Below are 26,492 nucleotides of genomic sequence, written 5' to 3'. Positions count from 1 at the left end.
CTGGGTTCATGAAGGCTACACTAAGTAAAGCTATAGTGTACATTGCGCGGTGTACTGTGCACATGATACCAAGCTATTTGATATCCATTCAACATCTCTACACTTAATGTAGAGCCTTAAATTCAGGTTAAATGGCGGATGAAAACATAAGTAGTTGAATTAGATGCTAATTAAGCAATTGAATGTAGCACCGATATTCAGGAACCTATAAAACAGTTGTGTACATTCAGTCCAGCCATTTGCCATGAAATCCCAAACTCTTTGCATTACAGTCACGGTTACACTTACAAAAAAAATGTTACCAGTTGCTGAGGGCATTATTAATCTGTTATTTGCAACAGACTTTAATTCAATGTGCTGCTGCTTTTGCCAGACCCTGCCCAAGATGGAGAGGAAAAAGGGTGATTAGACCTCGTTTGACATGTCATGGACTGCAAGACACAGAAATTGTAGAGTAATACCAGGTGGACAAGGAAATACTACAGAAAATATGCATCCTCTGTTGCCCTCAACTGAAGCACCAGGGAAATTGTAGAGAACCCATCCAAGTGGACACAAAAGTATCTTTAGCATTGTTTATTTTATTTATTTATTAATTTGCTTTTGTTAACCAGGAAAAGCCACTGGGCTGAAATGAGCCCATTTTCAGGGGAGGCCGGGGAGAAAAGCTCAAAAAAAACAATGTACATAATTAAGAGATTATTTAGAGAGTTAATAACAGCATTTAACAATATACAATAGAATAATACAGGAGTCAGAAGTGACACGATAACACAGGCAATGTATATCAACATTGTGTGGAAGACTCAGGTGCTTGGCAGGTATTCAGTAGATCAGACAGATAATGATAATCTGCACTTACACAATTTTTACACACCATGTGAGGCAGGGTGAGGCACACTGTGTTGTGATTAAGGGTGAGTGCACAACAGGGAGAGTGAAGAAGAGTGTGGGTATCTGAGGGATAAATCAAGTTAGTAATCAGGTGACTGAGGAATCGGGGATGGTGCAAGGGCATAGCCAATGAGAGGAGAGATGTTGGTAGATTGATGTTTTTGAATGACGGGGCATTATTTATAGTCTGTAAATAAGGTGGAAGGGCATCCCAGAGTTTAGCTACAGTGAAAGAGTAAAGATATTGGCCTACAGGGAGTTTAGGTCTCTTAACATTGGATAAGTGATTGATTTTCAGATCTTCAGAATATAAAGAAATCCACAGCTTACACATCATTTTTTAAGTAGTATAGTTATGTATTATAATATATTGTTATAATATAATATGTATAAGAGAAAAAATGTTGATTAGTGAAATTTGAAAGCATTGTAAAGGATGCTAAAATTTCAAGTTAACAAAAAGTGAATACAGCTTTAAGGAAAGGCAAATATGTTTTTTGGCGCCACTGATGTTATTTAAACAGCGTAACAGTTAAACGCTTTAGTTCTGATGAAGACCAGCTGATTTGGTTGAAAGCGCTTAACGTAGTTCTACAGTTCACTCTGTTTGTTTGTATATGCTTATAGTGTTTGTCGTATTAGTCTGTTTTCATTATTTTGTGCTCTTTGATTTTATTAAATCGTGGATTTATTACTACTGGCAGTTGTGAGCACTTATTGGTGAATTCGGAGAATCATGATTTTCAGATTTTAGTGAACGGTTTGGTTGATAGTCAGAAGTGAAGCCAGGGCTAGGCATATGGAGAAATTATAGATTAATTTGTGTGCTGTGGCTAATTGTATGTAAGTTCAGTGTTCTGTGAGTTCTAGCCAGTTCAGGGATTGTAATGAGTGAAAGTAGTGGGAGGAATATTTTGCTCTAGTAACAAATTTAGCAATTTTGTTATAGCAGCTCTCCATTTTATTTTTTAATGATGATTGGATGTTTGTCAGAATGGGGGCACCATAGTGGACCCGTGGGATGAATTTACAGTTAGCCATCTAATCATTCAGATTGCGTTTGAAGGTGAATAATGAGGTACCCTGCTTGACATGAAGTGGGAGTTTGTTCTAATGTGTGTCAAACTCTGGGAGACAAATTTGTCCCTCCAGCAGGTTCTATTAATGTCACATACCAGGTTAACACCATTAGAGTGTGTAACTCGTGTACCATTTGACTTATTGATATGCAGCATTTCCAATAAATTAGGGTCATAGATTGCCTTATATGCAAGGCAGAGATCACTGCTGACTAGTCTGTGCGAAACAAAATAAAGTTGCAGTGATTTCAGATGATCCTGATAGGAAAGATGCTGAAGACCTTTGATTTTCCTTGTGAGAAGCCTTTGTGGTCTCTCCAATTTCTGCAGGTTTTTGGAAAGGTACATACCAAAAGGGGCATTGTACACAGTTATTGGCCTGATGAGGGAAGAGTACAGGGAGGTTATAACTTCTTCTTTAGTGGAGGCAATGCCCTTACTTATGAGATTAGCAATACAGAATGCCTTTGTACCACCATGGAGACATGGTGATCAAAGGTAAGGTTGCTTTCAACTTGTGTTCCCAGGTCTCTCACCAGTGAGTGCGTACTTATGGTGTTGTTATTGATGTGGTAGTTAGCAGTGATATCACTCTTACCAAAAGGGATGATAATACATTTTTTTGCATTGAGCTTAAGGCCATGACTTTAGCACAAGTCATTTGCTTGTATAAGACTCTCTTGTAGGATGTTGACATCGTTTGGAAATTCTATGACTGCTCTCAGTTTGGAGTCATCAGCAAACTTTGTCAGCCACAAACCTTTAGTTTTTAGCTTGCACTTTATAGAAATAAATTCCAACACTAGAGGTCCCATGACTGATCCCTGTGGAGCACCACTGGTTACAGGTCTGCTGTTGGAGGTCGATTTACTTATTTTGACTATATAGGTTCTATCAGTGAGCCAGTTTGCGACCCATCTAATGATATATGGGTTGATACTTAGCTGTGTGAGTTTGTCAATTATGCCTGAGTGGGGGATAGTGTCAAAAGCCTTGGCTATGTCTAGGTAGGCTGTATGCAAAGATTTCCTCTCATTAAAGGCCTTGGTGACTGTCTCAAAGAAGTCCTCCAGGTGTAACAAGAAAGATCTCCAAATGACAAATCCAAACTGAGTAGGGTCAAGTGTTTGGAGGTTATCAATGTTTTTGTTGATAAGGTCCATGATGATTCTCTCCATGGCCTTGCAGATAAGACTAGTCAGGCTAATAGGTCTATAGTTCCCAGGGTCAATGGAAGCACCACCTTTGTACAAGGAGATAACAGTGGCCTTTTTCTATTCAGCTCAAATGAAGCCAGTGCTTAGACTATGATTGAAAAGAGTACGCAGTGGCATTGCTAATTTTCATTTGTGCCCATGTAGGACATGGCCTGGGATATTATCAGGTCCCATGGATGCTGCATGTTTGCTCACAGAGAGGGCATTCACAACCCTCTCTTTAGAGATATGGGGTAGAGGACAGGTGGTAGGGATGTCTTGGGGTAAGTGTGATGGGGAAAGGGGATTGAACTTTAGCAATGTCTACAGACTTTGTATATGTGGTATCATTAACTACCAGTTGGCACAAATCTGAGCTTTTCCTTTTAGGTTACTGACGTAGCTAAAGAACACTTTATGGTTGTCCTTAGTTGAGGAAGCTAATTTGTATTTGTAGTTTAAGCTGAGGAGGGAGCGTTTCCAGTTTGAGGCTCACTCCATCTAACTGTTAGGCAGCAATTTCTTCCTCTTATTGTAAAGCCTGTTAATGGCAGTTGTCCACCAGACAGGTTTGCTCTTTCTTGAGGAGCTTGTTTTGGTCCAAGCAGTTACAGACGAGTCAATGCAGTTATTCAGGTGGTTGTATAAAGCATTTGTGTAGAACTCAGCATAGCTGCCAGTTGCATCTGAGGGAGGAGGTGCAGTGAAGCTATTAATGCCATCCTGTAAGAGGTCATAATCTGCTTTGGAGAAGTTTTTTAGTTTAGTTCGTGCTATGGGGGGGGTCATGTGTGATTAGTAACTTCGAATGAGGCTGATTTATGGTCAGATCTCACCAGGGAAGACCACAATGATAGTGCTACAGTGGTCCTCCATATTAGTAAGCACCAGCTCCAGGATGATGACACCCCTTTTGGGGATGTGAACTAGCTGGTCCAGGGCATTGAAGTGAATGAAGTCGAGGAACCTTTGGGCAGTTTCCACATGAGTAATTTCCCTACTCAATGGATGGGTAGTTAAAGTCACTCAAAACCATGGTGTTTGGATGTATCTTGATAGACTCAAGTAGATCCAAATAGGAAGAGTGGATGTCCTGATTCATGGATGGGGTCCAGTACCTGGCAATGACTTGAACAGGTGTACTACCTGTGACTACCATGCCCCAGCCCAGCAATCAATGAGCCTCAATCCTTACCACTAACACCAGGGAGGTCATCTCCTAAAAGAGGAAAGGATAGCTAATACACACAGTAAAGTACAATTTCCCTTAAGTGCACACAGAGATCACAGTCAGTCTGGGGCTGGTTGCTCCCTTGCTCATCAGGTCCCCAATAAGACTCCCCACTGTCACAACTATAGGGTCCAGGTCTCAGCCTAACTGGGCAAGCTAAAACCTCCAGTACCCTCTCTGTCCAACCAGTGCTTCATGCCCCTGCCAAGTAGCTTACACAATACACATGCATACTTTGAGATAAGTATTTATACAACTTCACAGACACTCCTGGGAAAGGCTGGTACAGATTCTCCAGCTGTGCCCCTTTACCCAGACTATACGGTAGTAATTACTGCCACCACCCAGTTAATAATATCAGCTACTAAAAGGCCCTTAAAAGGGTGTCCAATTGTTACTGTGCAATATTAATATCAAATGGTAGTATGACTAACAGTCAAGGCTTACTTTAGAGTGGCCTATTACAATAACCTCTATAAATATGAAATGTATTGTAGAGCTTATCTCTACACAAAGCAGCCACAGGTAGAAGGTTTTAAAAATATTTAATAATAAATAATTAAAACACATGGCAAAACTACTACACCACAGAGATATCTAAGAGTTCAGAGATCATACAGAAACTTAAAATAATACAGTAGGACAGGTCTGATCTCAAAGAAAAATACCTGATTACTCTTTACTAACTTTAACTATTCCTACAAGAAATCACAGTGCTAAAAACTTACATGTGAGCATAAGCAGAGTGCTGGTAAGTTGGATATCAAGACAAAAATGCCTCCTATCTCTCTCTCTGAGACACAGTTTATAAAACATCACTAACAAACATGTCTCTGGGTCCTCCCCAGATTGCATCATTTTTGACACTTAGGTTTTCCCAGTATTTATATTCCATCATCTTGACACCTGCTCTGAGTTCCCAGGGTAATAGAAACTCTGTTTACATTATTTAGCAAGCTAACACCTGCACAGGAGAATACAACACTAAAAGACATTTCACATATACACTCTAGCAATTTTTGTTTATTTATTTTACATTTGTTGACCGGGCTAGTCTAACTGGATATATGTCCGTTTTCAGTAGAGGCCCGGGGAGATAAGCTCCAAGACATACAGATAAAAATTGCATGCAAATATAAGAAAAAAAAGAAATTACAGTAATATATACACTGATAAATCAGGATAATAAGAAATCATTTGAAGAGGACAGACATAAATACTATGTAAACTGCAGTTTCAAAATAACATGTAGGCACATTGCTTCATGCAAAAAGGAGACGTACAGGCCAGTTCAATGTGCAAGTAAAGTGCATAACTTAATGGCAAAGAAACAAGGAGGTATACAGGCTGATGCCATTTACAGTACAGTACACAATGTAAGAGGCTGTGTAATGATCTGTAGTAGTAAATGAGTTACAAAAAAAATTCGTTTTTTTTTTTTCATACAAATAAGTGAGAGAGGGAAGGGAATAATGAGATAGAGAGCATATAAGTCGTATATTGTTAAAAAGGATGACAGAAAATAAATAAAAAGAAAAGGGAAGGCAGAGCATATTCGGTAGAGTAGATAGTTAGGCAGGTTTAGTACAGGGGCATGACCAGTGTGTTTTGAGGAAAAGTGTCAGTCTCTTTTTGAAGAGTGATAAAGAGGAAATTGAGGAAAGGTCGCTGGGTAGGAGATTCCAGAATGTTCCCACAGTATTGGAAAAGGGAGAATCCCCAGCCCTGTTGTTAAATTTAGATGTTTTAACTAGAAGTTTTTGAGATGAACGTAAGGACTTCAGATTATTATAGGTTGTGATGATGGTGGAGAGACTAGGAGTATAGGAAAGTTGGAAAAGAGTTTTATGGGCAATGATTAGTTGGTGGTACTTGATCAGATTATGTAGTTCCAATCATTCAAGCTGCTTTAAATTAAAGCAGTGGTGAGTTTTAAATGGGTTGCCAGTAGCAAATCTAGCTATATTATTGTAGAAGCTTTCCAACTTACTGAGGTTGTTCTCAGATAGATTGGTGAAAATGGTAGAGGGATAGTGGAGTGTAGAGATTAGATGAGTATGTGCAATAGTAGTTCTTGCTGTAGGTGATAGGAAGGGTTTTATTCTGTACAGAGAAACAAGTTTTTTGTTGACAGATTTAATAGTGTTGTTGATGTGTATGTCAAAGGAAAGATTGTTGTCAATGGAGACACCAAGTAGCTTGGTAGTTAGGTTGGGTGATATAATGGTGCCATTAGTGGAAAAAACAGAAAAAATCTATGGGGAGGACTTAAAATTTGGATTGAAAAGGAGGAGTTTAGTTTTTTGGGGTTTTAAGAGTAGGCAACAATGAGTGAACCATTGTTCCACAGTGTTAAAATTTGTTGGATAAGGGAGTGAAGGTCAGAAGTGGTTTTAGTGGAGCATACAAGTGTGAAGTCATCAGCATATTGTATGCAAGTAGCATGGGGAATTGCTTGATGAAGGTCATTGATGAATATGGAGAAAAGGAGAGGTCCTAATATGGACTCCTGAGGTACACCGAGGTTAACTGGTAGGTGGGTAGATAGAGTGTTATGCCAAAGTACAGCCTGTTGTTCCTGTTGTTGTTTATTTAAGTAGGATTGGAACCATTTGATAGAGAGTGCATGTAAGGACAGGGATTTGAGGATATCTATCAGAAGTTGATGATTTGCCATATCGAATGCTTTGGACAGATTGATAAATAGTGCTGCGGAGAGCAAATTGCAGTTACGGTTTTTGTTAATACAATCTGTAAAGGAAAGGAGGGCAGTGGTAGTGCTGTGGGAAGGTCTGAAACCATGTTGACAGCTAGATAGCAAGTTAATGTGGATTAGGTGGTCTAGCAATTGCCTATATATGCATTTCTCCATAATCTTTGCCAAAGGAGAAAGAAGAGCTATGGGACGATAATTCGAGAATTCGGTGGATTTGCCACCTTTGTGAAGGGGGATAATACGGGAGACTTTCCAGATACTAGGGATGTGGCCTTCACTAATAGTTCTATTGATAAGAATGGAGATGGGGTAAGCAATCGATTTGGCAGATTTCTGTAGGTATTCAGCAGGTATTTGGTCAGTGAAGGAGAGCATGGTTTCAATTTTTGGATTAGGGCAAGAATATGGGTTGTTGGGACAGGTTGGAGAAGAAATGGTGGGAGTGAAGCCTTCTTGTAGGTAGGTAAAGTAAAATTACTAGATGATAACTGACTGACTAGTGTCTGGATCGCATCAGTAAAATAGGAATTGAAGGCACTGGCTGTATACATGGGATTTTCATGGTCAGTATTTTGTGGGTTTGATGTACTGGATTGACCTGGATGTAGTAACTGGTTGATGCTCGCCCAGAACATCTGTGGGTTATTATGGTTAGCCTTCTGAAATTGAAGGTAGCAGTTTCTTTTATCTGATAGTATAGCTTTCTTAGTGTTATTTCTTAGATCTCTGAAATTTTGTTGGTCAACAGGATTTTTGGTCATTCACCATTTAGCCCAGTATTTATTTCTGAGATGGATTTTATGTTTGGTTTCTTTAGAAAACCAAGAGGCAAATTTGGTCTTGAATCTGATTGTTGGGGCATGGTGATCAAGAATGGCTAAGAAGTTTGAATTAAAGTATTGAACCGCTTCTTCTAGAGGGAGGTAATTTAAGGGAGACCAATTGCATGCTCTAAGTTCCTTTTGGAAGAGATCAGGGTTGAAGTTCTTTTTGGATCTGATATTCCTGATAGTGGTAGGAATGGGAGAATAGGATTTATGCCTGATGATATAGGTAAGTGAGTGGCCAGTTATATCATCAGGAAGAGTTCCAGATTCATATATTTGGGGATGGTTGTTTATCAGACTAAAGTCTAATGTGCTTTCTTTCTTGTTGTGTTTGTTTATCCTGGTGAGGGAGGTGAAGTTTGGGAGAAACCATAAAGGTTAATGTGGGTGGTAGGGTGGCTGCTGCTACAGCAATTCCAATCAATGTTTATATCACCAAAGATTACAGTTTCTTGGGGCAGGTGTTGAGATAACCAGCATAGGATATTTTCCACGGTGGTATTGTTGTTACTGGGGGGTAGATAGATACAAATAATATAGATGGCTTTGGCATTGTTAAGTTCAAGTTTGGATATGAGAATTTCTGCATTGGTTTTAGGTGGTGGCTTAGTGTCATAAGTGGTTAATTGTAATCCTGATTTAAATAGAATAGCAACCCCCCCACCCTTTTTGGTTACATGGTCGAGTCTTAGAATATTATACCCTGATGGAATGACTTCATTGTTTGTAGTTGCAGGTTTTAGCCAGGTTTATGTTAAACAAAGAATGTTGAAGTAGAGTAGACCTCTAAGAGGGCATGGAGTTGAACTATTTTATTGTTAATGCTTTGAATATTAATATGAGCTACAAGGAGTGAATTAGATTGTCTACTGATGAAAACAATTAGTGGATTGGTTGGGGTTGGGGAGCGAGATTGGGGTTGTTATTGGGCCTGGGTTTGGGTGAATGTCTCCATCTTTTAATAAGTGGAGTTGTTTGAGATAGTATGGACTGGTGAGTTTGCTATTAGTGAGTAGGGATTTCCTGGGATTGAGGTTGTTATATCTAATGTGGTTTATTCTGTGATATTTTGCTAGTAGTTAACTGGGAGTAGTTGTTATGTTTGCATGGTTAAAGAGGATGGGTAGATATGGGGAGCTGGTTTGTTTGTTAGGGTGGTGAAAGTATGGAAGTAATGGAGTTTCATAGGAGGAGAGTATGAAGGCAAAAGTGAGAGGTGGAAGTAGTATAAGCATAAGAAGTAGTTGGAAATGAACAGTAGAGTGTAGTTTATCCATTTAAATGGGTGAGTAAGTAATTGTGTTACTTGTAGGTACTGAATTATAGTAGGTGTGGATGAGGGGTGAGGAGGGGTGTGGGAGGAGATTAAGGGGAGAGGTTTGAGAAGGAAGGAGTGGAAGTAGATGAGCAAATAACATCTTTACCTAGAGTACTGGGGGAAGGAAGGGGTGCGGCTAGTAAGTATAAGTGTAGGACCCCGGGGGGGTGGGAACTGGGGGTAGGGAGGGGAGCGGAGTGAGCCCGCAGGGTGAAAGGAGCAGGTAGAAACAGGTAAAGAAGCAGCTGTGGAAGAAACACTCAGCAGTACAGGCTGCAGAATGTAAGTTTGCTAAGCCAGACGTGGGTAAGAACAGTGATGAGAGAACCTAGAAATGGTAGTAATATATAGTATAGTATAGGGTGTAGTTGAAGGAGCTAAAAAGCAGGTCTGGGACTACAGAAAATAAGTTTAAGTAATACAGACACAGGAGGATAAAAGTGAGATGAGATTGGGAGAAGGCTACCACTTAGTGGACAGGTCTGTAATTGCAGGTAGCTATGTGAGGGAGGTAGCTGTATAAAAACAGGGGAAGAGTGAGAGCTAGGATGGGGAGTTACACATAGACGGTAGAGGTGGAAGTGAGTGTTAGGTACTAAAGAGAGGGGGGGGTAGAGGCTGCTGGCTGTCCTGGCTCAGAATGTACTTTGGCACCTATAGCAATGGTACAATGGTAGAGAAAATAACTGGCAGTAGTTAGACAGCAAACATACTTTTCTTATATCCTTGAGTAGGGTTGCAGGGAGTTTAAGGCTGAGAGGTGAGCCTGCTGGTATTTGGAGAGGGACCTTAGGTTCCTATAGGCTAGTGTTGGAAGCGCAAGAAGAGCATGTAAACTTAAGGAGGAAGAGAGGCAAAGTAGGGGAGAGAAAAATAATAGTAAGCACAAGCTAGGCTAGTGTGGTCAAGTTACACAAGATATTCACTGAGACAATGTATAAAGATAGTAACAATACATTTCCATTTTCTTGGTAGCAACAACAGAAAAAAAATTATTAAACAAGAGAAATATTTTTCTAATCAGAAGCAGTAAAACTAAAGTTAGCAATAGACATTCCCTATGTGACTAGCAGTTCTCAGAGCAGCTATGCAGCTAGACTGGGGGTTTAATACAGCCGACATAAGGGACTGATAACCAGGTGTTCAATTTTCAGCAATGCAGCTCCTACTACTCTACAGAATTAAGGTGCCAGAAAGGCTACTTGTGGTAATTGCCAATTACCAGGAAAGAGCTAATGGCCATTAACCAATAACTGCATATATACAATGAAGCTCCTACAACATCGTTGTGCTTGAGGAGCACTTTCTGGAGTAAAATGTGGAGAACTGAACACAAGTAATAACCTCAACAGTTCCGGTAAGCCTGTAAAGCATTTAGAGCTCCTAGGACTCTTCAGGGCAGGGGAATCGCTAATATGTACATAGTGTTGACAAATGGAAGGAAACTGCTGTGTTTATCCCAGAGTTGGCTGATCCTTGACCACTAGTGCTATATTGACCCATTCTGGCAACTTTAAGTGATGAATGCTCTGCCAAAGGGAGGTACCTAGTGAGCTGCTAGGCAGCAGAGTAGGTACTGACATCCATTTAGAGTCTCTACATGAGAGTCATAGTTAAAAAGTGATTTTTGGGCTGAATACCAAAAACAGTAAATGAAGAAAGTGGAGAATGGCTGTTCTTCCAGTTAGGGTTAAAAAGCTATCGCTGTTCGAGAGCAGATTACAGGCATGACACAGTATAGTAGTAGTGCAGGCACGCTCAGAACTGACTTCACTAGTGCTGCGTGCTAATAATTAGCCTGTTGGTACTTATTACATTTTCAAAATACCTTAACTGTTGTTTTACAATCCGTGGAAAAATAGCAAATTCACAGTTAGGTATGAGACCAAGCTCTAAATGCCCTCGCTATGCTGCCACATGGACGGCGTAGTTCATAAAAGCCATATTCAGGGTTTTTAATTAGTCCTTAGTTAACACAATAGACAGAATGTCTTCAGCCAGCCTGACCGGAACCAACTTTAAAGATCAAAGAATGTCGTAAAATCATTTCAATTTCAAAAGACACATTTGAAAGGCTTGACTTAGCTTTTCTTTACAACAAGTGGGCGATGTTGTAACAATCTTGAAGTTCACATTTTACAATGTTTTTCTTTCATTTAAAGACACACGCCTGTATTTTACATTTATTTATACAAATGATAGAATTATGTATTAAATTCTATTTGACTAGGCTGGCAGGCTTTGCTTGTCTTTGTCTAATCTTCACATATTTTCCCCAAGGAAACTCAAGCAAGTTTTTCAAGTGGCCCTTGAGAAACATCGCTTGAGAGTGTCAGGTCTATCTGTATGTACCTCATCCCATTCCTTGTCTTGAGAGCCCATCTGCATTGCCATTGTTACTCCCACTGCGGTGCTGCACTGACATATCATATGCTTGCAAACCCAGACTCTGTCTTAGCAACTTGGCATTTTGCTGATTGGCTCTGTTTAACCATGTTAGAGGGTTGTGATCTGTCATCACCGTGAATTTTCTTCCATACAAATAAGGCTGAAGTTTTTGTAGTTCCCACACTATGGCTAGACATTACTTTTCTACCCCCGCATAGCATTCCTCCCTGGATTGAAGCCTATGACTGAGATAAACCAGTGGGTGCTCTTCTCCCTCTGAAGAAATCTGGCTAAGTACAGCCTCCACCCCATAGTTTGAAGCATCCACTTGGACAACAAATTCTTTGCTATAGTCTGGACTGGCTAACACAGGGGGGTCCTCCCAAAGCTTCCTAAAGCTTCTGAAATGCCTGCTCACATACTAGGGTCCACACTACCTTATCTGGCCTGCTCTGCCTTGTCAGGTCTGTGAGAGGAGCAGCTATGGTACTATAATTGGGAACAAACTTTCTGTAGTACCCTGCTGTCCCCAAGAATGCCCTCACCTGGGTTATGGTAACAGGTGAAAGCCATGACTGAATAGCTTCCACTTTAGCAGGTTCTGGCTTTATCTTACCACTCCCCACTCTATGTTCTTGGTAATAGACCTCTGTCATTCCCACCTGACATTTGCTTGGCTTAATGGTCAACCCATCTCTCTCTAGTCTGCCCAGCACCTCCCTGACATGCTGAAGGTGCTCTTGCCAGGAATGGTTATATATAGCAATATCATCTATGTAAGCAAGGGCAAAACCTCCTGCTTCTGCTAAGATATGATCAACCAGCCTCTGGAAAGTTGTTGCTGCATTTCTCACCTCAAAGGGCATCTTTGTGACTCATACAAGCCAAAAGGAGTCACAAAGGCTGACTTCTCTCTAGCACTGGGAGTTAATGACACTTGCCAATAACCCTTGGTAAGATCAATGGTTGCAAGATACTTAGCCCCACCCAGCTGCTCTAGGGCCTCATCTGTCCTAGGCATGGGGTAAGCATCCAACTCTGTGTAACTATTTAATTTCCTGTAGTCCACACAGAACAAGTTGCTGCCATCTTTCTTTGGCACCAACACCACTGGTGAGGTCCAGGGACTGTTGGACTCTTGAATCACTTCTAGTTCCAATATCTCCTGTACCTCCTCCCTCAGAGTCTGTTTGACTCTCTCAGGCACCCCATAAGGGGCCTGCCTAATAGGCCTTTGGGGTCCTGTGTCCACCTGGTGCTGCACCAGGTGGGTGCTCCCTGGTTTACTGGTGAACATGCCCCCAAACTCCTACAACACTGCTTGGATTTCACAAACCTGGGTAGCAGATAGCTGCTGTGACATTGCTACCCCTTCCACTGAGGTGTCAACCCGAGCCTCATTGAGGAGATCAGTCACAAGATCTCTCTCAGACTCCTCCTGCAATCCACTGCAAATGCTCAGCACAAGGGCCTTCCTATCATGGTAAGGTTTCATCATGTTAACATGGTACAGTTTCTGCCCCTGCCATCTGCAAAACACTTCCACCATGTAGTTAAAATCACATACCTTTCTTACCACCTTGTAGGGACCCACCAAGCTGCTTGCAACTTGTTGTGTCTGACAGGAATGACAACCATCACCTTCTGTCCTACAGCATACTCTCTAGCTCGAGCATTTCTGTCATACCACACCTTTTTCTGTTGTTGGGCTTCTGCCAGGTTCTCCTGGGCCAAGCCTATGAGTTCTCTGAGCCTTGTCCTGAGGGTTAGGACGTATGCCACAACAGACTCCTTGTGAGACTCACACTCACCTTCCCACTCATCTCAAATTAAATCTAGAGGTCCCCTCACCCTATGCCCATACAGCAACTCAAAGGGTGAAAAACCTGTGGATTCATGGAGAACCTCTCTGTAAGCAAACAACAGATGGGGCAAACATTTGCCCCACTCCCTTTTAAACAATGCCAGTAGCATAGACTTAATTGTAGAGTTTAACCTCTCAACAAGACCATTAGTCTGAGGATGGTAGGGGGTGGTCTTCATGTCCGTCACCCCACAGGACTTCCACAGACAAGCCATCAGGTCTGACATAAAATAGGTACCACTGTCAGACAGTATTTCCTATGGGAAAACTATCCTGCTGAAAATCTCTAACAAAGGATTTGCCACCTTCTCGGTCTCAATGGAGGACAAAGCCACTGCCTCAGGGTATCGTGTAGCACAATCTACCATCACTAGGTTATACTTTTTCCCTGTGGAACTTGGGGTACTCAGCGGACCCACCATATCCATAGCTACCCTCTGTAATGGCTCCTCAATCACAAGCAAAGCATCAAAGGAGCTCACACCTTGTCTCCTGCCTTGCCTACCTTTTGGCACTGCTCACAGGTCCTGCAGTATCCTGTTACATCTCTGGAAATTCCAGGCCAATAGAAGCTTTGCATAATATGCCTTGTTGTACGTTTTATGCCCATATGACCTGCAAAGGGAATATCATGGGCTATGGCTAAAAGCTCCAGATGGTAAGCTCTAGGCACTACCAACTGCTGTACTCTCTCACCTTCTAGCCCTTCCTCAGGGGTCCACTCTCTGTACAGTAAGCCTTTGTTCCAGTATACAGAGTCCCCCTTCCCTTGAAAATCAGGTGCCTCCCTAGCTACCTGCCTCAGGTCTTGCAATGTAGGGTTTGAGAGCTGAGCCTGTCTCGAGTCTCTCTTGGTAACCCTTCCCAGCTCCCCTTCCACAGAAAGTCTGGCATCCTCTGACAGCGGTGCCTCACTGTCAGCCTGGGTACTACTACTCACCTCTACCTTTGCAGTTACCCTGTCCAATGGAACATCAGTACCCACAAGCAGCTGTGGCTCACATTCAGTCTCACTGCTATTGCTTAGCTCACTCCCTAAATTAACCACCTCTGCAGTCCTGGCTGCAAGTATGCAGTCTGTCTGGGTCTCCCCCAGGCTACCAGACCCACATGCTTGTCTCCTAGCCTTACTGCATGTAACTGCATAAGTACGTAGTACTGCCTCATCCAAATCCTTCCCTCTCAGGACATCTTCAGGATGGTAGTTCCATACCCCTGTTGTCTCAAGACAACACACTGTTGGCATTTTGTCTTTCCCACTTACTGGCTCCCTCACCTTTGGTTCCCCACCTTACCTCCGTGGACATCTGTATGCCACATGGCCCCACTGGTTGCATTCAAAACATTTAACCCTAGTTCCTGGACATGTACCTGGACTAGTGGCTTCCCCTGCTACTGGTGGATTCTGTTGGGGCAGTCTGTGCTGCCCACCATGGGTTCCTTTAGTCCCATGAGCAGTACTGGGGTCTCCTTCCTATGCAGGGCTGCCCTGCTTGCTAGGTATAGGTCTCCCATCTTACCCAACTCCTCTGAAGTAGCACACTGTTTATCAGCTAACCAGATCCTCATGTCCACAGGCAAAGTGCTAAGGGCTTGTTCCCTTACCAAAAGGTCTGCCAGCCCTTCAAAAGTGGTGACCTGACATCCATTCACCCAGCTATGAAAATAAGTGCTCAGTTCAACAACATATTCACATACATTTTCATCTGCCTTGCATCTATGCTCACGAAAAATATTTCAAGTGTTGGCTTAAAACATTCTAACGAATGTCTTTTACAGCAGTATAATCAAAGCAGTCAGTGTCATGCATTCTTGCTAAAGAAGTTACAGCTTTACCATGGAGTAAGGGGTCAGGAACTGTACTCAGAGCCCTTGGTCAACTTCATACTGTTTACATACCTGCTCAAACATATGAATTAAGCTATCAAAATTATCCCCCTCTTTAAACTGTGGAAGAAATTTACTGACCTTTTGTGCTTCTGGGGTCAGGTTACACCCTTCCCCATTACCGCCATGACTCTGGCGAAGAGTCAGCATTTCCCTCTCATGCTTTCTCTGCCATTCATTTCCATCAGCTTGTAGACTCCTCATTTTCTCGGCTGCTTCCAGTTCCATACGCCTAGCCTCCAACTCAAGTCTCTTTAGCTCCAGCTGGATTTTTAAGTCCACTGCAGAAAGGTTGAGCTGTCCATTCTCTGAGGATATTGTATCTCCACTGTCAGTCTGATTGCCCTCCGGGCTGCTGTTTTCTGATACTGCTGTAACCAAGGCTGCAATCAGGTCTGCTTTAGTCAGGTTTCCATGCATGGGTCCCCTAGCCTGGCACATCTCCGCCAGCTGGCTCCTTGTCAACTTTCCATACTCCTCTGCTGACATGCTGCCTGCTCACCCTAACTAACACTAAGCTAACAAAAGAAATAAAACAATTGTGATCTGAACTCTGAGTATACACTGCATGGCTGTTTTAGAGTACAAAACACTTTTAGCGATCGCTGTACATAAGCTACAGGAATTCGCTCTACCCACACCACAAGGCAATTAGTATGTGAAGTAGATCCCACCACTGCCAAACACTTGTGATGACTGTGCCCTGGCCCAGCAATGAAGGAGCCTCAATCCTCACCACTAACACCCGGGAGGTTGTTTCCTAGAAGAGGTAAGGATAACTAATGCACACAGTAAAGTACAATTTCCCTTAAGTGCGCACAGAGATCACAGTCAGTCTGGGGCTGGTTGCTCCCTTGCTCACCAACTCCTCAATAAGACTCTCCACTGGCACAGTTATAGGGTCCAGGTCTCAGCCTAACTGGGCAAACTAAAACCTCCAGTACCCTCTCTGTCCAACCAGTGCTTCGTGTCCATGCCAAGTAGCTGACACAACACACACACACACACACACACACACACACACACACACACACACACACACACACACACACACACACACACACACACACACACACACACACACACTTGGCAGGGCTGGGAGTCGAACATACACCTAACTACCCTATCACACTACAGCATGACGCATTTACAGAACGCGCTACTGAGATTACTAAACACAGCAGTCCAACAGGCATTCTTCTAGGCACATGTCGACATCGACAAAGGCAAAGACACACACACACTTTGAGATAAGTATTTATACAACTTCACAGACACTCCTGGGAAAGGCTGGTACAGATTCTCCAGCTGTGTCCCTTTACCCAGACTATATGGTAGTAATTACTGCCACCACCCACTTAATAATATCAGCTACTAAAAGGCCCTTAAAAGTGTGTCCAATTATTACTGTGCAATATTAATATCCAATGGTAGTATGACTAACAGTAAAGGCTTACTTTAGAGTGGCCTATTACAATAACGTCTATAAATATGCAATGTATTCTAGAGCTTATCTCTACACAAAACAGCCACCGGTAGAAGGTTTTAAGAATATTTAATAATAAATAATTAAAACACAAGGCAAAGCTACTACACCACAGAGATATCTAAGAGTTCAGAGATCACACAGAAACTTCAAATAATACAGTAGGACAGGTCTGATTTCAAAGACAAATACCTAATTAGTCTTTACTAACTTTAACTATTCCTGCAAGAAATCACAGTGCTAAAAACTTACATGTGAGCATAAGCAGAGTGCTAGTAAGTTGGATATCAAGATCAAAATGCATCCTACCTCTCTCTGAGACACACCCCCGGATTCATGAAGCTCGGCGCAAGGCCGGTGTAAGGCTTGCGCCGGCCGTGTGGCTTATATATGGAGTAGAAGCACCATATGCATATTAATGAAGGCATGCAGCCACCACAGCCACGTGCATAGGAAATGTGCGCGAGTGCATGGGGCGTAATGAAGTTGCGGAGGGAGGCGTGTCAATGTCGTCTGTCAATGAGCAACCTAAACTGCTGAATATTATAGTCCGCCTGCAGTAATACTCGCACCTATCAGTGTCCGTAGAGACTGAAACATATACAAAGCATGCAAGATAGTCCCTGTGAACAGAAAATGAAGAAGCAAACACAAATGCATGATAGGGAATAACAGGTCCCTACCCTTGAACAAATGACAGAAAAAACGTGTGCCCGTAGTGCAACGTAGTGTTGATATCTATACCATATGGAAGTGAAACATATCATATGCTAGGGTGCCGCCAGGCGGTACATCCAGCCCAATGGAGAGGGTCACCAGCTGACCCATAATGTGAGGGAGGGTGCATAGCTGTGCAGATGTGTCCATAACAAAATACATGAGGAGAAATGTAGATATATGTAGTGACTGTATGTCGAATCATATCCCACAAGGGATGTAATAGTCACATACAAAAGGTATGTCTGTATCCCACATAACAAATGTGATAGGGAATAGAATACACATGTAAACGAATCAGGAGCATAGAAACAGCTCCAACAATAAGGACACATGTAGGAACAGTATGACCCGTACCATTGACTAAGAATACCATCTGTCCCACTTTGCAAGCGACAGAACCACTGTGGCCAGATGTGCCCTGACACAAGCTTGTAAACATGGCAAATGTGCAGAGATTATAGGACATAATTATCCCTCAGACGTCATGTAATAGTGGCATTAAACAGTTGTTCTCCACACGTATATTACATAAATGTCATAAGAAAAAGAATAAGCCACCAAAATGCTACAAGACTAAAGCTTAGATATAGGCAAGAGTTGTAAGTTCTATCTGCCGAACTGACCGTGGGTATGTGTCGGCGTGTAAAATGTGTTGTGTCCAACGCAAATGTTACATTGTGGCCAATTGAAAAGGTGGAAACAGTACCGTAGACTGTGGGGAAGCATTGTCCACAACAGTTGGATATGTGGAAGGAATAGCATGGACATAGGAAAAGGTGCCATCCCCCCAATGAGTACAACAGGTCTGCATAACCCGGGAGTCATCGGTAAAAGCCAAACTAGTATGTGACACAGCCGAATGGGTAGTACCCGGGTATACCAACTAAGTAATGAAAGTGAAGTATGGGCGTGTACCTATGTGTGTGAGGTATAGCACATGGGAAGCAAACATGGCAGGGTAGTCCACACAACCATAAAGGCACCCGACACCTGTAGGGCAGTCAATGTGCTACTCTGGCCGTGTCATGGCCCAACAACAAAAGTAGTGAGCTATCGGATGTGAGTAATTTACATGTGAGGGGTGGATGGGTAATGGTAAAACCTGCAAAGGCGATACTGTGTCGTATGCAGAAAAGGTGAACCAGAGGTATAGGAGGGGGCAGCGGGTGAAGTGGACATAAACACAAACACATGGAGAAAGAGCTGCAAGACAAGCAGACAGGCCATAGTGTAGAACACAATCCCACAAACATATGTATCATGTAAATGTGCGATCAAAATGTATAGATATGTCACCGTCACATACCCACAGGTTGGTCCTGATGGAACTGGCCATAACAAATGCAACACACCTGGCTGGAGAATGGGCTACCCAGCATACCCTCCACATCACACACCCCACCCCCATAACAGAACATCCACCAAATCCACCCGTACGTGGCCCACTGGTTCGTTGCAGACACAGCTACACATACCGACCCCTACGCATATGTAGTAGGTATTGTCACCCTAAGCAGTGTCAGGATAGCAAACCATGTATTCCCTGCATGTTAAACCCCCTGCACATTTTCATAAAGCCAAAATACATTCAATATAGTTTTTGTGTGGAATGGTCCAATTTCTGGAATATCCCTTATGGGATAAGTAACCTGTGTAAATAGTAGAATGGGTATGACGACAAGATGTCCAATCCTGTAGATATCTGGACACAAGTCAGAACGTGAAGTACAGGTCCAAGACACTGTCCAGACCTCAGTGGTCATGCATAACCTAGTACCCAGGATAAAACACCTTCCTGTGACGCACGTGTCCCCACACAAATATGCGGGAGAATATATTGCACACTCGCATAGTGGCAAACGGCAGAAGGGTGAGGAAGACACCCGACATTAACAGGATAACCCTGATGAAGTGTGAGGGATACCTAGTGTGTTCCGGCGTGACCGACCATACCTGACAACCTGTGTGAGCTAGATATCTGGACAGAGCCGTGAATACAAGTGAGACAAAGGTACAACAGCAAGTACAATATGCAAAGATAGCTGTTAGAAGTTATTCATGTATGTGCAGTGTGAGTACCCGGGAAGTCCACTGGGCGAAGAAGTGCCCAGTAACAGTGGAGGCCCGGGTAGAAAAGCTCCACAAGCAATACAAGGAAATAAAGGCTACATAATGTTGAAGGTAAAATACAAGAGTAAAAGGCATACAGTCAGGAAATACACATGCATAAAATGTGCATAATAAGACAGTGCAAATCCAGAGTTTTGTAGTGGTAATACAGAAATTTACAACAATGACATACTTGAAGTCAAGTGAGTGTCAGCTAAGTCTGGTTAAGCTGGAGGGTAGAGAGGAGCAGGAGTATGGAGAGCTCAGAGGAGTGAGATCCCTAGAATGTATAACAGTTGCAAGCAGGAATATATCCATGTGGATGGATAAACATAGATATATCATAGAATGACAGTTTGCACAATGGCATTAATGTCTGGAGTATGAAGTCTGAAACTCAACTGTCTGCCAGCATGTCCCGACTTCTGTTTCTAATGCCGAGCTACTGATGTGCCAGAACTCAACAGCGTATTACAGAGGTTCGTACCATATCACTCAACTGTCCAGATATTCGCAGAATGACCAGAGTGTTGGCTCATATTGTTGTGTGCCTCTGACAATCTGCGTCTGTCCGGTAAATAGGTGTGGATTGACGTCACGAAATAATGAGGATTAAGTATAACACTCCACATCCCACAGAAGAGTCATGATAATGCAAAACCTAGTATTCTATCAACGTTATAAGCTTGTAAGGAAACTAGTTAAAATGTGTCCCTCTTACTCTCCCCATCATGTATGTAGGGTTTGGACAGATTTGCTTCTCAAAGAGGTTGAGAGGTATGGTCCGTACATATGTACAGTAACAACCCATGACATTTGTGTAATGTACAACTGCATACCTGTAGTCATGTCCAAGAAAATAATCCCCGTATGAATGAATACAGGTAATAGTCAAATGTTAAAATGTGTCCCTCTTACTCTCCCCATCATGTATGTAGGGTTTGGACAGATTTGCTTCTCAAAGAGGTTGAGAGGTATGGTCCGTACATATGTACAGTAACAACCCATGACATTTGTGTAATGTACAACTGCATACCTGTAGTCATGTCCAAGAAAATAATCCCCGTATGAATGAATACAGGTAATAGTCAAATGTGAATGGTAAACACCCCCCCCCACCGTGGAGTATGGACCGTAACAACCCCACCCATAATATGTACAGCCAACAGAATAAGCTCCTGATAGGTGCCCAAACACATGTGTCTATAAATACAGGTAAAATGTTCATAATAGGGAGAAGCTCCCTGTCCACATGCTTCATCTGACATTTAAACTCGGCCAGGGAAGTTCCGTTCACCAGGCGGACAAGCCTATACCCAGATCACTACATGAACACCCTGACAATCAGAAACGTGTATGTTATACTACTATATGCCCTGGTGTTCTGCATATCCTCGGAGTGATTAACATTGCAGCTGGGGTCCACAGCAGTAGGCAATAGGGAATGTGTAATATGTAGTACCACGTTTCTCACAGCAGGGGAATGGATGCCTGTGTTGTAAGTGAAGCCGTGAGGCGTATGTTGATGTAGCTAAGTGCTATGAGTATGCATATCAATGAGGCAGAACAGCAACAGAATACTGTTTCCGGCATCCGTCCAATGTGAATGCAGTCCTGGTTGACCTACGACCACTGCAGATATCCCTGTAACGTGTAATGAATGTGTTCGTGCTGTACACACAGTTAAATACGTAAAGGTGAACCATGTGTTTCACACCAGTCCATAAACCGGACTACAGATATGTAAGTGTTATGGTCAGAAGTATGAAAGGCCGCACAAGCACACATATCTATTAAACAGATGTAACCCACAGCATGTATATGCAAGTGCGCCTGTGCGTGTGTGATCCGCTCACAGCATAGTAAATGAATGCTGTTTCCCCCACGTTATATATACATGGCTCAAACCTGTTAACCCTGTAAAGTATGAAACCTGACAAAGCCATGCAAACTGCTGGTACAAATAGGGACAATCCCCAGATATGTGCCAGCACAAACATAGAAAGTGGATAGAATAACGGGTGTGTCAGTAGCATGGATTCTCTGAAGGGTATGCAGTCGTAACCTGAACTGCTTGCCAGTATTTCCCAACGTAAGTCTTTAATGAAATGCCACTAAATTGCCAGATAGACACAAGGTTATGAAAAACACACCGAAGATAAAGAGGCAACCAGCTGTACATTCTGCGACAATCTGTACAGTGGAAAGGTATGGTATGGATATAAATATATGTGTATACACATAATCCACAGACGTAAACCAAAACAAATTATGAAATGAGGACTGTACATGTATATATGTATACACAACAAACATATGTCCCGTAGATATGACATATGTACATATATAGGCCACGGCATAGCTATTATGAGTAGACAAACAGACATGCACGAAAGGTGAATAAACCGCTGCTTTCCAAACCATTGGCCAGAAAGTGACAGTCCGGTAAGTTCTACACTTTAAACATGAATATAGGTGTCCATTGCAGGACCCCAAAAATTGATCCATACATAGTGTCGACCATCATTGACTCAAAAGAAGTGACCTCAGCAAATACGATATAGCTGTACATGCAACAGTAGCAGGTGCAAAGGTAATAACACGTGTCGATAGAATGTATGACGTACGAACTGATATCCGGAGAGTGGGGAGTGCTTATAAGTGTCTCCACACTTTAGTACCACTCACATTGAACATGTGTAATGGGTACTGTGGAGGGGTGTCAGGTATGGGAATCATGGGTATGCAGAAATGGGCCTAGGTGTTGTTTGGCACAGACTTATTAGGTCTGTCCCGTGGGAGTGATGTGGGTATAGCACACGCCTATATTCTCAATAATGGGGCAAACCATCCACTGGATATTGCGTAAACAATTGTGGGAATATGCAGGAACCTATATCAGTGTCATGTAGGAGATTATCATGGATGGAAATGCGTACGACCAAGATGGTAACCATACCTGGCAAACTGTCAGAATAAGACAGCTGCACTAAGGCATAGTACATGAAATACAAATAGGGACTATATTAGATATACCCCAGACAAAGTCAGAACATTGATAGAATACTGGCATAGTCAGGAATACGAATGTTATGAGTGTTACTAATCATGACATAGAAATGTCAGTCACTATTATCTAACCGCACAGTTCGTAATGCCTTGCCAGTAATTTACCAGAAAGGCACAATATTATGACAAATGTAACAAGAGCAAAGGTCAAACGTCAGGGCATTTACCCATAATGTGTACAGGTGAGAGGTATGAAGGTAACCTGTCCAAAATACATGTACAGAACTAGTGATACTAGGTGGACAGGTGAGAAGGAAGATGTCAGGACAAATGACAAAACATGTACAAGTCATAAGCATGTACTTCGACAAATGTGAATGACAATGTATGCCCTGTGAAAGTCAATGTGGAAGGCTAATAGACTCAAAAGAAATGTGTCCGTCAGGGTGTTATGCAGTGTCACCGTTACAATGTCCAGTCCCCCATACTCGTACGTGAGTTCTGCCACTGATGGAAAGCGCAAATACCGGCGTACGCATAAGGTACATGATAGAATAATTAGTGCAGATAATCACCTGTTGGCCTTTGTGAGGAATACAACCCTCTGGGTGGGTGTGTCCTGCAATATAAATGTAATGGCATCTGGCCTGTGATGCCGCCATACAGTGTGTGTATTGGTGTCAGAAAACTGATACTTGTATCAGACACATACTCCGCAACTGTACAGATTTATGCAGAATGTGCAGAGTTTTGCCTCATATGTTTGGTGTGTTCCTCTTAAAATCAGTACCATTCTGGCAAATTTTTGAGAACTGACGTCATTAAATAATGACAAACATATGAGTTTAAGACACCAAATCCATCAGAAAAGTCATACTAATGCAAAACCTATTATTGTGTCAACTATCTACGTTTGTAAGAGCAATATTTAAATTCTGCCCCTATGTGTCCCACTATCAGTTAAGGCTTTGTCCAGATGTTTGCTCTAGGAGGCTGAGTGGTATGTTGAGAAACAGATACATGTGTGAGGAAACAGCATTATCGACTGCAAGATAACTCAGAAGGTATGAAAAGCGCTGCAGTAGGACGTTCAGTACTGTCTGCAGGTATGTGCTGACATGTCAAATGACACAGCAGTCTACATGAAGTACCTATAGGGCTGTCACCTTTACAAATGATGATAGTGGGACATACCCACAGCCATGCACACAGCACAAATAGACATACACACAGCAAAACTAGGCCATGATACATGAAGCCTCCAGCGTGTACGAGTAGAGTGAGAGTCCAGCAAGGATAGAGGTCTGCCAAGCTATACAGCAAATGCCTGTAAGGGCGTGTAACACCGCCCGTAACACGAACGTTGCACGGACAATGTTGGGATTTGCAACATACCCCATTGGTATGTGAAAGCTATGCAAATATGCGATACATGAAACAGTCAGCTGTCCATGCAAGAGCAGAGTTATGTGCAGAAATTATATATATATATATATATATATATATATATATATATATATATATACAGACATACACACACAGACACACACACACACACACACACACACACACATGTGGCAGGGTTGTGAGCAGAACACGAACATAACCACTGTACCACACAACAGCATTACGCAGTGAAAGAACGTGCAACCGTGATTAGTAGATCATGGCAATCACACAGGCATACGTCTAGCCTGTAGACAGTGGCATCAAAGGCAAAGATGCCCACAGATGTTATGGTGAGTGAATACTGTAAAAGCATTGTACTGTTGTCATGCAGCTGGAAACACACACACACACACACACACACACACTTGGCAGAGCTGGGAGTCGAACATACACCTAACTACCCTATCACACTACAGCATGACGCATTTACAGAATGCGCTACCGAGATTACTAAACACAGCAGTCCCACATGCATTCTTCTAGGCACGTGTCGACATCCGCAAAGACGTCAGCAGGATGTATCTGTGGTGTGAAGCATCTAAAAGCATAACCTGAGTCCCCAGGCGGACGGGAGCATGCCCGCACACACACACACACACACACACACACACACACACACACACACACACACACACACTTGGCAGGGCTGGGAGTCGAACATACACCTAACTACCCTATCACACTACAGCATGACGCATTTACAGAACGCGCTACTGAGATTACTAAACACAGCAGTCCAACAGGCATTCTTCTAGGCACATGTCGACATCGACAAAGGCAAAGACGTCAGCAGGATATATCTGTGGTGTGAAGTGTCTAAAAGCATAACCTGAGTCCCCAGGCGGACAGGAGCATGCGCACACACACACACACACACACACACACACACACACACACACACACACACACACACACACACTTGGCAGGGCTTGGAGTTGAACATACACCTAATTACCCTATCACACTACAGCATGATGCATTTACAGAATGCGCTACCGAGATTACTAAACACAGCAGTCCCACAGGCATTCTTCTAGGCGCGTGTCGACATTCGCAAAGGCAAAGACTTCAGCAGGATATATCTGTGGTGTGAAGCATCTAAAAGCATAATCTGAGTCCCCAGGTGGACAGGAGCGCGCACACACACACACACACACACACACACACACACACACACACACACACACACACACACACACACACCTGGCAGGGCTGGGAGTTGAACATACACCTAACTACCCTTTCACACTACAGCATGACGCATTTACAGAACGCGCTACCGAGATTACTAAACACAGCAGTCCCACAGGCATTCTTCTAGGCGCGTGTCAACATCTGCAAAGGCAAAGACGTCAGCAGGATATATCTGTGGTGTGAAGCATCTAAAAGCATAACCTGAGTCCCCAGGCGGATGGGAGCATGCGCACACACACACACACACACACACACACACACACACACTTGGCAGGGCTGGGAGTCAAACATATACCTAACTACCGTATCACACTATAGCATGACGCATTTACAGAACGCGCTACCGAGATTACTAAACACAGCAGTCCCACAGGCATTCTTCTAGGCATGTGTCGACATCCGCAAAGGCAAATACGTCAGCAGGATATATCTGTGGTGTGAAGCATCTAAAAGCATAACCTGAGTCCCCAGGCAGACGGGAGCATGCACGCACACACACACACACACACACACACACACACACACACACACACACACACACACACACACACACACACACACACACTTAGCAGGGCTGGGAGTCGAACATACACCTAACTACCCTATCACACTACAGCATGACGCATTTACAGAACGCGTTACCGAGATTACTAAACACAGCAGTCCCACAGGCATTCTTCTAGGCGCGTGTCATCCGCAAATGCCAGGACGCAAGCAGGGATTGTATAGAGAGTGAACGATCAGACATAGTACTGTCCCACGGTAGACGTGCACAAACACACGGCAGTGGTGTACTCGGGGCAACTATACATGTATGGAGCACTACAACAACAATACATAGACACAGTATGCACCACAGACAGTACACCCTTCAAGATAGTCACCCGGTGTGTACTCGGTAGGCATCCATCCTGATGTTGAATACGGAAATCTGTTGCCTGGGTGCCCACCATGGCAATACAGGCTGTCAATGGCCATGCCCATGCACAGAGGGACATCACCGACACAAGGTGTCACTGGCCATGGCCGCACACCTGGTAATATACGTCAGTTCGGACTGTACTGTGTGTCGATCTACACAACGGTGTACTGGGCATGCTCACACACTTAGCTGTTGCAAAAGGC

This window comes from Protopterus annectens, chromosome 5.part1 (assembly GCF_019279795.1).
Source record: "Protopterus annectens isolate FY-2018-M chromosome 5.part1, PAN1.0, whole genome shotgun sequence".
NCBI lineage: Eukaryota > Metazoa > Chordata > Ceratodontiformes > Protopteridae > Protopterus > Protopterus annectens.
The sequence above is the reverse complement of the archived record's forward strand: the minus strand, read 5'-3'. Positions refer to the sequence as shown.